The sequence below is a fragment of the Mastomys coucha genome, unplaced genomic scaffold, assembly GCF_008632895.1.
Source record: "Mastomys coucha isolate ucsf_1 unplaced genomic scaffold, UCSF_Mcou_1 pScaffold5, whole genome shotgun sequence".
Taxonomy (NCBI): Eukaryota; Metazoa; Chordata; class Mammalia; order Rodentia; family Muridae; genus Mastomys; species Mastomys coucha.
In genome coordinates this window covers 56,749,006-56,765,032 of record NW_022196911.1, presented here as the reverse complement: position 1 = coordinate 56,765,032, position 16,027 = coordinate 56,749,006, and positions in this window count along the sequence as shown.

Below are 16,027 nucleotides of genomic sequence, written 5' to 3'. Positions count from 1 at the left end.
TGTTGCCACAGACCTCAGGAGGTCTACGGGGCTGCTACTCAGTTGATCATGGGCCTGTCGCTTTAAGGCCAGATAAGTCTGCTCCCCGAGACAAAGCTGCTGCTCTGTCCCTATCACTCTTTAGAATGTGAGGGGAATCTGTTAACAAGTGTGCTTCATCATCTCTACTGTTCACTACCCACTCCTAAATTGGTTTTCAGCTACGACCAGGCCCCTCGCCTGGGTAGGTTCTGCTTGTCACACACTCTCTCCCCCCTCAGCTCTTTCCTCTTCAGCGTCCAGCCATGGCAGTTCTTTTACCCTTTCATTTGAAGCTAGGATTCTTACCTTTAAATTAACATTCTGTGTGTGTGTGTGTGCGTGTGCGTGTGTGTATGTATGCATGTAGATGGTATGTATGTGTGTGTGTATGTGTATGTGTGTCCACACCATGATACATGTGTGGAGGTCAGGGGGCCACTTGAAGGAGTATGCTCTCATTCTACCATATGGGTGCCTGAATTCAAACTTAGGTCATCAAGCTTGGTGGCAAGAGCCTCAGGCCACTGCTACCTGGCCACCCTAAGCTGACTTTCCTAATGTGTCCATACTGCTCCCCTACCCCATGGCCCTGTCATGTTGCCACTGCTGTGACATGCTGTCCCCCCCATGATGCTCTCCCATTGTTGGAAAAGAATGTTCTTGATATCACACAGAGAAGCACCCAAACAAAGCAAAATTAATCCGACGAGGCATTTCTTTTTGGAAAAAAAAAAAAAAGGAAGGTTTGAGAGCACATGCCATGACCTAATCCAGGCTAGCAAGCAGCATGCCTGCTGGCCAAGATGGCTTCTGTCTTTCATCCCTATAGGAAAAGAAATACATATGAGTCTTTTCTGTCAAATATTATAAAACTTGTGTCTAGGACAAAGAATGTAAATTGTTTTATCTCCCCATCTTTTATGTTTTCATCATAGCACCCTGTAAAACCGTTGTTTACACAAAGGCTCACTGCTCTGTTCTAGGAATTTGATGGCCTGGAGCAGTGACCTTTTCCTCCCCGGAGCTGTGTGCGCCTTCCTTCTTGATTCCTGTCTAAGAGTTCACGGTGAGCTCCTATATGTCAGCCCTGTTGTATCTGGATAATACTGCTTCCTTGGTCCTCTACCTCTTCTGGCTCTTACAATCTTTCCACTTCTTTTGAAAGGTTCCTTGAGCCCTGGGGGTGGGGAGGTGGGGTAGGGAGGAAGGTTTGACAGCACATCCCCATTTAGGACTGAATGCCCCCAGATCTCTCCCTCTCAGCATCCTGTCTCGTATGGCTCCCGGTGTCAGTTCCCATCTACTGCAAGGAGAAGCTTCTCTGACTAGGGCTGCGTGAGACGCTGAACTGTGGGAGTAGCAGTATGTCATTAGGAGTCATTATATTGCTATGTGCCTGTCCTTCCTGTTAACAACACGAGCTAGAGTTATCTGAAGGGAGGGAACTTCAGTTGAGAAAATGCCTCTGTAAGATCCAGCTGCAAGGCATTTTCTTAATTAGTTATCAGCAGGGAGAAGGCATAGCACATTGTGGGTGGTGCCATTCCTGGGCTTGTGGTTCTGAGTTCTATAAGAGAGCACGCTGAGCAAACCCTGAGAAGCAAGCTAGTAAGCAGCACCCCTCCATGGCTCTGCATCAGCTCCTGCCTCCAGGTTCCTGCCCTGTTTGGTTTCCTGTTCCGATTTCCTTTAAGGATGAACAATGATGTGGAAGCATAAGCCAAATAAACCCTTTCCTTCCCAACTTGCTTTTTGATCATGGTGTTTCATCACAGCAATAGAAACCCTCACTAAGACAGTTCCTTTAGCTGAAACCTATTACATTGGGCTTCCCTCCCAGGCCTATGATTTATCTAGTCTCAGGTTCTTGGCTACTTTAGCAATGTCACCTATGGGTTCCATCTCACAGAGTGGGCCTCAGGTCCAATAAGAACTATGACATCTGTGCTGCTACTGCACCAGTACATCTTATAGGCAAGAGAATGCCCCAATCAAAGTCTATAGACTCTCAAGACGGGCTCACAAGAATATCAGTCTATTTATTCCTCCTTTTTCCTTTGGCCTCCAAGTCCGATCTGCTCTCAGGCACTTCGATGACTAGTGGAGTGGCTAAAATCAGTGTGATGTCCTTCCCAGAAGGCTTCTTGGGAAAGAGAAAAGAAATGTGGCCATCGTTTAATTTTTACATCAAAACAATAGTGGGCCTTGGCAGTAGGTCGGTGCTGCAGTGAACCAAAACCTGAAGTCTTATATCCAGGCAGCATTTTTCTTAACAAGAAGGAAATCATTAGTGAGAAATAGATGTCAAAATAGCATCTAACATGGGTTTAAGCCTAATGTCTAATCCCTTAGACTGCTAGAGAAATATACCACTTGTCTTAGTCTTTGGTTATACTTGCCTAATGCATATTTGAGACTTAAAAGGACAAAGTTGGTACTTTTTTGTACTGTAAAGGCTGGTTGAGAATCTAGTTCTCTGGGGTCACTTGGCCTGAGAGGAATCTCTGGCCACTCTATCTCTCCTTTGACCTATTGTTCCATTTATGTGAGGATAAGTCAAAAGCCCTCCTTGACCATGGTTTCATTTAGAAGCAGTGAGGAAATTTTTTTCTTTGTATTGATTTTCCTCTTTGTAGACTGAATGCTGGTAAGAGTTCACTGGGTGGGGTCTCCATAACTTCCAAGAAAAAGAAAACAAGTGACCCCCCACAGTTACAGGACATTTTTTTTTAAAGAGATACCCAATAGTACCCTGGAACCTAGTTGACCTTGGAAAAGCCAAGGGTCAATTTGCAGTCCCTTTTCAAATTCTTCTGATCACATTAGTATAAGCTTCTATACATACTTACTGAACACTGAGAATGTGGGTTATACCATGCTGGTGCTGTTCATTGCTGTGGAGTATTTAGATAAAACTGAGGCCAATCAAACAAACAGATTAAAGTAAACTTTGATTGGCCCCATATTTTTGTCCTTGTAATTGTTTGAAGAGCAAACCAACAACCCCATTGGTTTAAATAGGGTTTGACATCGATGTATTGAACTTTATTGACCTTAGAAAGTTTAATATAACATATGCAAAGTGTCTTCTTTTATATACTTTATATAATTTGTTCAAACCTTTGTAACCTGCTTAAGCTTTTCAGCCCCATCCTTCCATGCAGCAACCAATGAGCCAAGCAGGCACAGCTGGTCTGATGAAGACGCATTGTTTAACTTCAGGCCAGTTTTCTGCCTTACCATAGTTATAAAAGAAGGCTAAGTCCAAGGTACATACATAGGATAATGACTCAAATTAATATAACCTGTACACATACTTAAACTTTGCAGCCTTTTAAGTGTCAAGGTAAAACACAAGACAACCAAAACCTTCTGGAGGACTGGATTACTGAAGGAAGCGATCAATAGTTAAGAGCAACGCATACTGCTCTTGCTGAGGGCCTGAGCACCTAGTGGGCATCAGGTGGCTCACAAGCGCCTGTAACCCCAGCTGGCACCTCCTCTGGACTCTGAAGGCTCCTGCACTCTCACATGCATATCCCCCACACAAACTACACCTATATACATAATTCAAAATAAATCTTTCTGAAGTCTTTTTTTTCCTTTGTATAGTCAGGAGAATGATCTATTACAGCTGTGCTTTTGGTTTTGAATGAGTGTTAAGTAGCTCACAGGAGAGACAGAAAGCACCAGCCCACAGTAGGACATCACCAAATTGGCGTGAAAAGATCAAAACAAAACAAAAAAACCCTGCTAAGCCAGGCAGTGGTGGCACATGACATGCCTTTAATCCCAGCACTTGGGAGGCAGAGGCAGGTGGATGTCTGAGTTTGAGGCCAGCCTGGTCTACAGAATGAGTTCCAGGACAGCCAAGACTACACAGAGAAACCCTGTCTCGAAAAACAAAACAAAACAAAAAAGAAAAAGAAAGAAAGAAAGAAAGAATGAATGAATGAAAGAAAGGAAGGAAGGAAGAAAGGAAAGAAGAAAGAAAAAGTCCTGCTAAAACCATGATGCCAGAATTACTAGTGAGATACTGTTAGGCCGAGGACCATCCCCCCTCCATATCCTCTCAGCAGACTGACAATAGTCTTTTACTTTATCCTCCTCCTCTTCCTCCTCCCCCTCCTCCTCCTCCTCCTCCTCATCATCATTATCATCATCATCATCATCATCATCATCATCATCATCATCATCATCTTTGAGACTATGAGACACAGAACACAATAACATTGAAAAGAACTTGCTAAGGGTTAGCATCAGCCTGTTCTTGTCCGTAGTCTATGTCATTGTAACTAGAAAGGACAAACAAAAGTAAGGCTGCCCAGGGCTCATTGTGGTAGGAAGGAGTAGGATGCTCTATCTCAATGAGAGAAAACAATAGCCTCAGAGACACGGCGGAAAGAGCTGATCTTAAAACCCAGTGAAGCCCAAATCACTAGGCTCCCACACAAGCAGACTGATTTCTTTTTGCCTCTGGCTGGTGTAGCTGCCTACTGGCAGCAACTTGTCTAGGGCTTGGCTGGGTCCTGGAAACCTGACTGGGAGTAAAAGGTCATTAGGCAAGACAGACACAGTAGGGTAAAGCCGAGTTGAGTGGGTCATGCACTTGGATGGAGATCTACAGGCAGCAGCAACCTGAATGCTGAGTGAATTCATTATATATACCATCAATGAGGCAGGTTAGCTAATCTCAGTAGGATAGCAATCTGGGGGTGTGGGCGTGATGATGCAGGCATATGAAACAGGAAGCTATGGCCAGTACTTTGTGCAAGAACTGTTTTTAGCTAAAGGTCAAACCTTAGTCAACAACCGTATTAGACCAGAGAAAGCCTTGCCATTCCCCTGAGCCTGACCCAGGGAAACCCTTGCCGTTTCCAAGAGTGCCAGACTTTTTTGTTGCTTGGCTGGTTTGCTTGTTTGTTTTGAGAGAAGCTCTGGCTGTCCTAGAACTCGCTCTGTAGACCAGGCTGGCCTTGAACTCAGAGATCCATCTCCTCTGCCTCCCAAGTGCTGAGATTAAAGGGGCACACCACCACTGCCTGTGACATTGCTACTCTTGACATGGCTGTGCTCATGACAACAATACGCATCCACTCGGGACTTCATCTGTTCTCCACACCTGGTGACTGATCTATCCTTTGGGTCTTGGTTGAGATCTGTGCTTTACCAGAACTTGGCCCTGGCCTACTACTGTCCATTCTCACAAGCATCCTGGGTCTAGCCATCCAAACTCTTAGTTCTTATTAGTAGCTGGCTAGTGCTGGAGGAAAACACTTTACACCATACTGGAAATCAGTAAATATATCATGCAAAACAAAGTGTCAGAAGTCCAAAAAGGGGGGGCCTGGAGAGATGGCTCCATGGCTAAGTGCACTGTTGTTCTTCCAGAGAGACCTGGGTTCAATTCCCAGCACACACATGGTGGCTCATAACTGCCTGTAACTCTAGTTCCAGTGGATCTGACACCTCACACCAATGCACACAAAATTAATTTTAAAAAATATTTATTTAAGTCCTAAAAAGGCAGTAGAGGTCTGGTATTGCCTCTTGGTCTGGTATAGAAAATACATCAAGTTGATCACTAGCTCATTCTGGAGTTTCCTCTGGGTCTCCCATTTCCATGATTCCATTAGACATTAGGAAGCTGAAAACTCAGGAGAAGACGGTTGGACTATGTAATTAACTAACAGAATGCCTGTGGTGCAGGAAATTCTAGGGCCATGGTGATCCCCTGGGAGCTCGATGGTATTGGGAAGTTTTAAGGGTCCTGGGCCTTGATAGCATGAACTGCAAGTCCCTCCATGTTTTGATGACATCATTGGCAACAAAATGACACAAACCCCATAATAACTTTTTGTTTATGGTGAGCCCAGTGACAAAATGAGGCCATCCCCCACTATGGCAAAAGTTCCTATGGGATCCACACATCATACAGATTAAATGCTGACAATCACTTTTTACATTTTTTTTCAAACAAGCATTCATACTAGATTAGCAGGAATATAACAGAAGAAATTACCCTGTGTATGTAGGCCCAAAATAGAAAAGTTTAAAATCAGAGGGAAGGGGAGCTGGCGAGATGGCTTAGCAGATAAGAGCACTGACTGCTCTTCCAAAGGTCCTGAGTTCAAATCCCAGCAACCACATGGTGGCTCACAACCACCCATAGTGAGATCTGACACCCTCTCTCTGCTGGTGGGTCTGAAGTCAGCTGCAGTGTACTTATATATAATAATAAATAAATAAATCTAAAAAGAAAAAAAAAGAATCAGAGGAAGGAATTCCATGGTCTCAAACCAAGGAAGGAGAGAGTCCATATGTTGTACCACAGATCGTAACTCTGAGTACCTGTGATGTCTGTGGTCTTCCCTGGGCTCCTCAGTTCAGCTCTTTCTAGGAAAGGGAACCCACAAAAGAAGCAGAAGGGAGGGAGAGATGGACCCAGCTCCCATAGGTGGTGCTATTACTCAGAGTAGTCAGAGAAACAGGAAAGGAGACAGTTGCCTCCGTGACTCTATGTTGACTGGAGCTTAAGTCCCTTAGAAACCAACTTGCTAAAATAGCTAATTTTTATTTAAAATCTTACTAGCCTTGTGTGGCACTTCTATCCAGTAAGAATGGAAAGGGTCCAGCCAGGCGGTGGTGGCACACGCCTTTAGTCCCGGCACTTGGGAAGCAGAGGCAGGCAGATTTCTGAGTTCGAGGCCAGCCTGGTCTACAGAGTGAGTTCCAGGACAGCCAGGGCTACACAGAGAAACCCTGTCTTGAAAAAAAAAACAAAAATAAATAAATAAATAAATAAAATAAAAAGAAAGAAAAAAGAAAAAAAAGAAAGAAAAAAAAAGAAAGAAAAGGGTCCAAGGCATCCAAGGCAGTATTGGACTGACCCACACACTGTGGCTGTCCGCTCTCCTCCATTCCCCATACCTGATCCAAAGCCTCACAGGGAGAAGACAGGGACTTAAACTTAGGTTTGAAATGTCTCCTTTGCACTGTTAACTATGCTTGGGAGGCAGAGCAATGGATATCTGGGAGTTCAAAGCTACTCTGGTCTTCATATGGAGTTCCAGACCAGCCAGGGCTACATAGTGAGACCTTGCTTCAATTTTTTTTTTTTTTTGGTTAGTTCTATTTTATGTGTATGAGTGTTTGCTTGCATGTATATCTGCGCATCTGTGTCTGAGAGCCAGAATAGGGCATTGCTCACTCTGAGCCTTCATCTTGTGATGAACCCCATCTTGTGAGACTGGGGTTACAGAAGGTAACTATGCATGTGGATGCTGGAAATTAAACCCTGGTCCTCTGACAGCCTGTGCTATTTATTAGCCGCCGAGCCATCTCTCCAGTCTGACACTGGCAATTTCTTTTTAAGGAGGAAAGATGTATTTGGCTACAGTTTGAGTCCACGGTAGGCTAACTCCACGTTTCTAGGCCTGTGATGATGTGGGGCATTGGGGTAGAAAAGTGTGCTGTAACAGGGCTATTCATCTCATGGCAGACAGGCTGAGGAGCCAAAGCAGAATGAAGCCCTAAGACATGGCCCCAAAGACCTCCCTCCTCCAACCATGGCACTCCTTCCATAGTTCTACCTTCTCCTGAAAGGTCTATTCAAGATTTGAATCCATCCATAGATTAAGCATTGCTTAATCCAGAACCTTCACATCTGTAAATGTCTTCACAGGCTCCAGAATGAGTGAGCTAATTTCTTAGATATCTCTATCCAGTCGAGTTGGCACTCACAATCACCCGCAGACAGGAGGCCATCATAAGCCAACATTACCATACCTCTTCTTGGTCTTCTGAAGTTGGTGTTATGAGACTCAGTCCACAATAAAGGAGTGAAGGCTCAGAGAGAGGCCTCACCGCTTACCATGGGAAACAGGGAGAGAGCCCGGGTCTGAGTAACAGTTTCCTCTGAGATCAAAACATTCCATGCTGCAGGAAAACTCATTAAGCAGAGAAGTAAACAACTCAAAATGCTGCAGGAAGTTCCTGAAATTGATCAGATTCACTAGGGCCCTCCTTACCACAGTAAGCAGTAAAAGTTGAGATTGCCCCTCAGAAGAGAAAAGCCGAGCTGCTAAGTCTCAAACCAGACTAGATGCTTGGAAGAGGTTTAGGCCAGGGTCACTTGGAAAGGACACTTTTCAATCTATTGGGCTGTCTGTAGGCTGTGAGTTGTCACTGGTACTGGAATGGGCTTTACTGAGGAAGCTAACTTTGAGTCATTTCTTCTCCTGTAACTAACCCCTTACCTACGTTCCCAATAAAACTCACTGGTGCACCAAGTTGGACTTTGGTGGTATCCATATTTTGGTCTGTCATGAGTTCCCTACCTGGGGTGTGTAGACATGTGTTGCAGGATTTTCCCTGTCCAATCACATTAGGGCCGTGGGAGGCTTGTGATTGGACAGGAGAAGGGAGGTGGAGAGAGAACCAGAATGGAAGCCGACGTGGTGTTATCAAAAGGTTAGAATAATTGGGTTAAAGCTTTATCATTGCCCGGCAGTGGTGGCACATGCCTTTAATCCCAGCACTTAGGAGGCAGAGACAGGCAGATTTCTGAGTTTGAGGCCAACCTGGTCTAAAAAAATAAAAGAAGAAGAAGAAGGAGGAGGAGGAGGAGGAGGAGGAGGAGGAAGAGGAGGAGGAGGAGGAGGAAGAGAAGAAGAAGAAGAAGAAGAAGAAGAAGAAGAAGAAGAAGAAGAAGAAGGAGAAGAAGAAGAAGAAGAAGAAGAAGAAGAAGAAGAAGAAGAAGAAAAGAAAAAGAAAAAAATCTTTATCATTATTGTTTGGCTCTGTATTGGCATCTTGCAAATTGTGTTATTATTGATACATAAATCTAATTGGCTAATTAGACATTAAGAGTCTTGATTCAACTGGGTAATTAGGTGTTGAGATGGCTAACCAGGGGTGTGTGGGGTATTTTGTGAAAGTGAGAGGAATGGGGGTGGGCATCCAAGAGATGGCCCAGTGGGAGGCGTGTAGCCTTGTGGGGCTGGTAAATTGGTGGGCCCAGAGACGGAGTGAGTGAGATCACCTGGTGTAGGGGCTAGCTCTAGAGAGTTGTTGGCAGGGGCAGGAGCATGGGAGTATCATCTGGACCTGCGGAGAGTTGGGTAGGTTCATTTTTTAATATTTTCCACAACAGACATGTGTATTGAATCTCCCCAGAAAAAGTTGTCACACAACGAAAGCCCCAAGGACACCAGTAGGTTACTGACAAGATGGGATGAGCTATGGAAAAGGCTGAGAGACCAGCCAGGTCCTAGCTGGCCCACTGTGGATCATTTCTCCCAGGACCTAGAGCACCCAAATAAGAAAAGCAAGTGGGAGTCCACTGGGTGGTATGGAATATATGGAGTGCTTAGAACACAGACTCAGGGTGTCCACTACTCCTGGCCTCTACTCCTGACCAAAGTGGCTGACTTTGGTCAATGAATAGTAACAGAGGATGTAAAGAGACTACAAGTATGCTCACTCCAGTTGGCCCCCACTCACTCGGTCCCTGCTTGCTCCGACCCAAAGATTGATTTATTATTATAAATAAGTATACTGTAGCTGTCTTCAGATGCACCAGAAAAGGGCATCAGATCTCATTACGGGGGGGTTGTGAGCCACCACGTTGTTGCTGGGATTTGAACTCAGGACTTTTAGAAGAGCAGTCAGTGCTCTTACCTGCTGAGCCATCTTGCCAGCCCTTGAGGTTCTTCCTGAAGAAGGATGTCCCTCTGCTCCGCCGTCATCCATTTATTCATGCCCCATAATGGGGCATATGGGACATCCACAGCCCTGCACACAGCCTGTATTGAAGTACTCTCTGAAGTAGAGGTACCCAGAGATACCAGCCAAGACTAGTAACTTTCATCCCCCTACATGCATCAAAGAGAATTAAATAACTGTTCTGTTAAGCTGCTGAGTTTGGGGGATGGGGTGTTTGTTACACAGCAACAGAATAGCCATAGCTGGCTGATATAAACTATCACTTGAGCTCTTTTTTTTTTCCCCTTTTCTTTCTTTCTTTTTTTTTGGCCAGGGTCTTTCTGTGTAGCCCTGCCTGGTTTAGAGTGTACTGGGTAGTCCAGACTGGCTTCAAACATATACCAATCCTCCTGCCTGTCCTCTAAAGTGCTAGTTTCACAGGCATGTGTGGTGCTGGCCTCTTGGGCTCTTAGGTCTTGAACCAAAGCTTATTGTAACATTGAGTCTTACTCTCTTTTTCTTTTCTTTTCTTTTTTCCTTCCTTCTTTCTATTTTTTAAAGACAGGTTGTAGTGAGGAAAGTCCCTATACTTAAATGCGTGGTCCCCAATGGGTAGAACTGTTTGGATAGGATTAAGACTGCAAGGGGTGGGGGAGGAGCCAGGGAATGAACACCCTGTCCCTGATTTGACCCCAAGTCAGAGACCAGTGCAAAGGGAAAAACACCCTGCCCCTGGCTTGACCTGGAGCTCCTGAGACTTGGAAATTCCCGATGGGGGTGACTCAGCATTAACAGCCAAACAGTACTTCAGGCCACCCTGTACTTTTCCACCAGGTCCCTGAGCATGCCCCAAAAAAACCTATAAAAGCCCTCCCCTCTGCCCGACCCTCTGCTGTCTCTCTTCCCGTTCTGTGGGAGCCATACTGTTCCCCGAAATAAATCTCTGGTATAAGGTTTGTTGTGTGATGTGACTTGGTGGTATGCCTTGACTCTCAATGCAAGATGCTCTTGGGCAAGGCCGTGTAGTCCTGTAGGAGAAGATGTGTCACTTGGGTGGGCTGTGAGGTTTCAACCCATGTGCTATTTCCATTTAGGACTCAGTGACTTGTGCTTGTGGACCAAGACATGACCTCTCAGCTCTTTCTGCCACCGTGCCTTTGCCCACAAAAGAGACTCTAACCCTTTGACACTATACTCTCAATTAAATGTTCTCTTTTATATGTTGTCTTGGTCAAGTTATTTTGTCGTAATAGAAAAAGTTGGGGGAGGGGGGGCTGGTGAGATGGCTCAGCGGGTAAGATCACTGACTGCTCTTCCGAAGGTTCTGAGTTTGGATCCCAGCAACCACATGGTGGCTCACAACCATCTGTGATGAAACGCCCTCTTCTGGTGTGTCTGAAGACAGCTACGGTGTATTATGCCTGGAGCTAGCGGGGCCGGAGCGAGCAGGGCTGGAGTGGGCAGAGGTCCTGAGTTCAATTCCCAGCAGTCACATGATGGCTCACGGCCATCTGTACAGCTACAGTGTACTCATACACATAAAATAAATAAATAAATCTTTAAAAAAACAAAGTTGGTCCTAGGAAATGGGTTATTACTATGACAGACCTGAGCATGTGGGGCATTTTTGAGGAATGTGGTTGAGCACTCTAAGCAGAGTTTAAGGGACCATCCTACTAGAAACTTGGACGACGGTGCCTAAGAGCAACATGAACTGTGGAAGCCCAGCTCAAAAGTCTCTCGAGGGAACACTTTTAGCAAACTGGGCTAAAGGCTGTTCTTGTGATGTTTTGGAAAACACTGACTGTCTTCTGCCCTTGTCCTGAGAATTTACCTGAGACTAAATTGAAAAGCAATGCACTAATTTCCTTTGTGGGGGAGATTTTAAGACAGCCTAATATTAGCTATGTTGTATGGTTATTAGTAATCACTCATACACAGGTCTACAATGGAAAAGAGCAAGTAGGGCAAAAAGAAATACAAAATGTACATTAGAAGCCTGAAGAGACAAAGAGCACCAGGAAATTGGAGGTTGGAGCCAAGGCTTGTGCTGAAAGTGTTAAGGAGAGAGGCCTGATCCTTGATGGAACTTAGAGGAGGGGCACCCTCAGGTCAAGACCCTACCCAGTTAAGCTTCCAAATTGTGAAAGGAAAAGCCCCGAGGAATCTTCTGCTTTAAAAAAAAAAAAAAAAAAAAAATCAATGACCAAGGAAAGCTTTTGCAAATGTAATTTGGGGCACGGTGGGGGAGGGGTAGGCTCCATCCCAAGTAGGCAGCCGAACTTGGGAGCATCATCGTGTGGTTCTAGCTTGGAGTTATGAGATATACAGGAGAGTTGTAAAATCTTCTGCTGTTAAGGAGGCCAGGAGTGTGGTAGAGGAGTCCCTGAATGGAGGCTCTCGGAGGCCATTGCACCAATCTGTAAAGGTGAAGTCTAGATTGCATTGGAACTATAAAGGTTAACTTTTATTCACCTGTTGAAATTGTTGTCTCCAAGGCTTACTGCCTCCCTCTACTAACCTAGGACTAGGCCTGGAAGGTTCCAGCCTCTGTACAATCTATCTAGGCCTAGAATGTTTTCAGCCTCTGAGACTTACTGCTGAATAAGCTCACCCTTTCTAGTTCTTTCTGAACTCTAGCTAGCTGGTTCAACTTAGTTGTTCTGGCTCAGACTCTTCTCCTGGCTGACTGATTCAATCTGACTATTGTCAGCTTATCCTGAATTACTCTGCTTGGCCTCAAACTAACTCTGTTCTAGTCTTCTGGCTCCTTCTCATCCTCTGGCTTGTTCTGTCTTCACCTGTCTCTAGCTTGTTCTATCTTCAACCTGTCTCTGTAAAACTCTCCTGGTAAAATTCCCTCCTCTTTCTCTCTCTGCTGCTATCTCTTTAGTAGCCTTCTCTTCTCTCTGTGTCCTGAGAGTTGGACAGATCCTATTCTGCCAAATCTTTCTATGATTTGTCACTTTGTCTGCCACTCAATTAGATATCACTTTCAAACATGGGTGCTTCCTTCTACAAACTAACTTTACCTTCATTTCTTGAAATACTTTTATTGCTTGGGATTAAAGGGCATTTCTGGCCTGGTAGTGGTGGCACACGCTTTTAATCCCAGCACTTGGGAGGCAGAGGCAGGCGGATTTCTGAGTCCGAGGCCAGCCTGGTCTACAGAGTGAGTTCCAGGACAGACAGGGATACACAGAGAAACCCTGTCTCAAAAAACAATAAATAAGTAAAGAAAAAAAGAAAGAAAAAAAAGAAAGAAAGAAAGAAAGAAAGGGAGGAAGGGAGAAAGAAAGAAAGAAAGGGAGGAAGGAAGAAAGAAAGAAAGGGCATGTCTGTATTCCAGGCAGAGGGATTAAAGGTGTGTGCTAAGGGCTGAGCCTCGATGCAACTAGAAACAGTTTGTTTGTTTTTTTCCAATAAATAACACAATCTCGGGGTTCCATAGTGTGATTAAATATCCTGCAACTCGAGACCTTAAGATGTTGGTGAAGCTAGAGCCATGAGACATCTACCGAGGACAGCTTTCCCCAGGGAATGGAACCAACCCAATATAGAAGAGTTGCATGCAGCAGGGGGTGAGGGAAAAGCCATTTAAGCCTTTTGACTTCAGACACGGGGCAATAGGACTTTGCTTTGCAGAGTTTCAACCTTGCTGTGGCCCAATGTCTCTTCACCATATCTCTGTTCCTCCCTTTTGGAATGGTATTGTATATTCTTGCCATTGTATGTTGCGAGTATGTATTTCTTTTAAAACAGGGATTATAATTAAGAGATTGTCATGAGTCTCAGAAGATATTTTGAATGTTGGGCTTTTAAACAGTGTTGGAACTGAGAGACTATGGGGACTTTTGAAAATGGACTAACTGCATTTTGCTTTGTGATATGCCCAAGGAACCTATGGGGCCAGAGAGTGGGATGTGTTGATTTGAATGAGAATGTCCTGCATAGTCTAAATGGGTTTGAATACTTGGTTCCTAGTTGGTTAAACTGTTTGGGGAAGATTAAGTAAGACTTGTGATCTTGCTGGATGAAGTATGTCACTGAGAGGGATGGGCTTTGAGATTTCAAAAAACTCACTCCAGACTGGAGAAATGGCTCAGAGGTTAAGAGCACTGACTGCTCTTCCAGAGGACCTGAGTTCTTTTTTTGTTTTGTTTTGTTTTGTTTCGAGAGAGGGTTTCTCTATGTTATGTCCTGGAACTCACTCTGTAGATCAGGCTGGCCTCAAACTCAGAAATCCACCTGCCTCTGCCTCCTAGGCGCTGGGATTAAAGGCGTGCGCCACCACCACCCAGCAAGGACCTGAGTTCTATTTCCAGCAACCACATGGTGGCTCACAACCATTTATAATACCTGACGCCCTCTTCTGGTATGCAGCTATACATGCAGATAGAGCATTCATATACATACATGTAAATACATCTTTTTTAAAAAGAGAGAGAGAGACTTGTTCCATTCCCTGTGTGCCTCTCCCTTCTGCTTGTGGGTGGGGATGTGAGCTCTCAGCTGCACCAGTGCCTGCCTGCCTGTCCCCTGCCATGATGGTGATGGATTCCTATCCTCTGAAATTGTAAGCATCAAATAAATTCTTCCTTCTGTAAGTTGTCTCGGTCATCATATTTTGTCCCAGCAGTAGACAAGTAACGAAGACACTATGCGGGTCTCACTATGTAGCCCTGCCTACTGGGGAAAAAAATGTTCCCAGCATCACACATATATGAGAAAGTAACCCAGAAAGGCAGTTTATTTTTGTAAAAATCATGTGCTATGACCCAGACAGGACTAGCAAGCACATGCCTGAGTGGGAAGTTCACTTAGTTTTTATTTTAGCACAGGGTAGTGACTGACTGTGTTTCACTCCTTTGGTGGGAGCTTGACCTCACAGCCTGATGCTCTTGGCTTATTGTTAATTGACACCAAAGGGAGGGGTAGGAGAGAGAGTCAAGCCTTAATGTCCAGGTATTGGGTAAACAGACAGATACAAGAAAGTTTCAAGATGAGGTATTTTTGTACAATATTGGCCCTTGCTAGACTTTGATTTAAAAAAAAAAATTAAAAACAAAACTAAGCTGCTTCTCACAGGCCTGGCCTGGCACTCACTTTGTAAGCCAGCCTGGCCTCAAATTCTTGCTTCTAGGTTTAAAGGCATGAGCCGGGCCTGGCTGTGGTGGCACACGCCTTTAATCCCAGCACTTGGGAGGCAGAGGCAGGCGGATTTCTGAGTTCAAGGCCAGCCTGGTCTACAGAGTGAGTTCCAGGACAGCCAGGGTTATACAGAGAAACCCTGTCTCAACCCCCCCCCCCCAAAAAAAAAGAAGAAGAAGAAGAAGAAAGAAAAGAAAAGAAAAGAAAAGGCATGAGCCATTACACCTGGCTTGAGTCAATTCTCTTGACTACAATCATCATTATTTTCCTAAGAGCCTACTATGGTGATGTATACCTATAATCTCAGCTCTTTAGAGGCTGAGGAAGGAGAATTACTGTTTGAAGCCAGCCCTAGCTACATAGTGAGTTCTAGGCCGCCCTAGGCTAACAGATGAAACCTTGTCAAAGTCAAACAAGGAGCCAGGGTCATGGCTCCCTTGGTAAAGCACATATAGCCAAGCCTGACAACCTAAATCCAGTCCTCGGGGAACCACATGTTGGAAGGAGAGAACCAAGTCCAGCCAATGTCCTCTCATCTACACACACACACACACACACACACACACACACACACACACACACACGGGAAAAGAGAGAGAGAGAGAGAGAGAGAGAGAGAGAGAGAGAGAGAGAGAGAGAGAGAGAAGTGATTTTTTTTTTTTAAATCGAGACATTGATTTATTTGGTTTGTTGGTTTTGTTTTTTCAAGACTGGCTGTCCTGGCTGTCCTAGAACTCTCTATGTAAACTAGGCTGACTGTAACTCTAGCTCCTGGAGGTCTTTGGGCCTATGTGGGCATCTTCTCTCATGTGTATATACCTATATACATAGACATAAGCATATACTTAATGAAAAACAAATATTTAAAAGGGGGTCTGGCCGGGCGGCGGTGGTGCACGCCTTTAATCTCAGCACTTGGGAGGCAGAAGCAGGCGGATTTCTGAGTTCGAGGCCAGCCTGGTTTACAGAGTGAGTTCCAGGACAACCAGGACTACACAGAGAAACCCTGTCTCAGAAAAAAAAAAAAAAAGAAGAAGAAGAAGAAAAAAAAATAAGATAAATAAAAGGGAGTCTGGCTTAATGGTTGAAGATACTAGCTGCACTTCCAGAAGACCCAGGTTCAATGTCCAGCGCACACGTGGTGACCCAC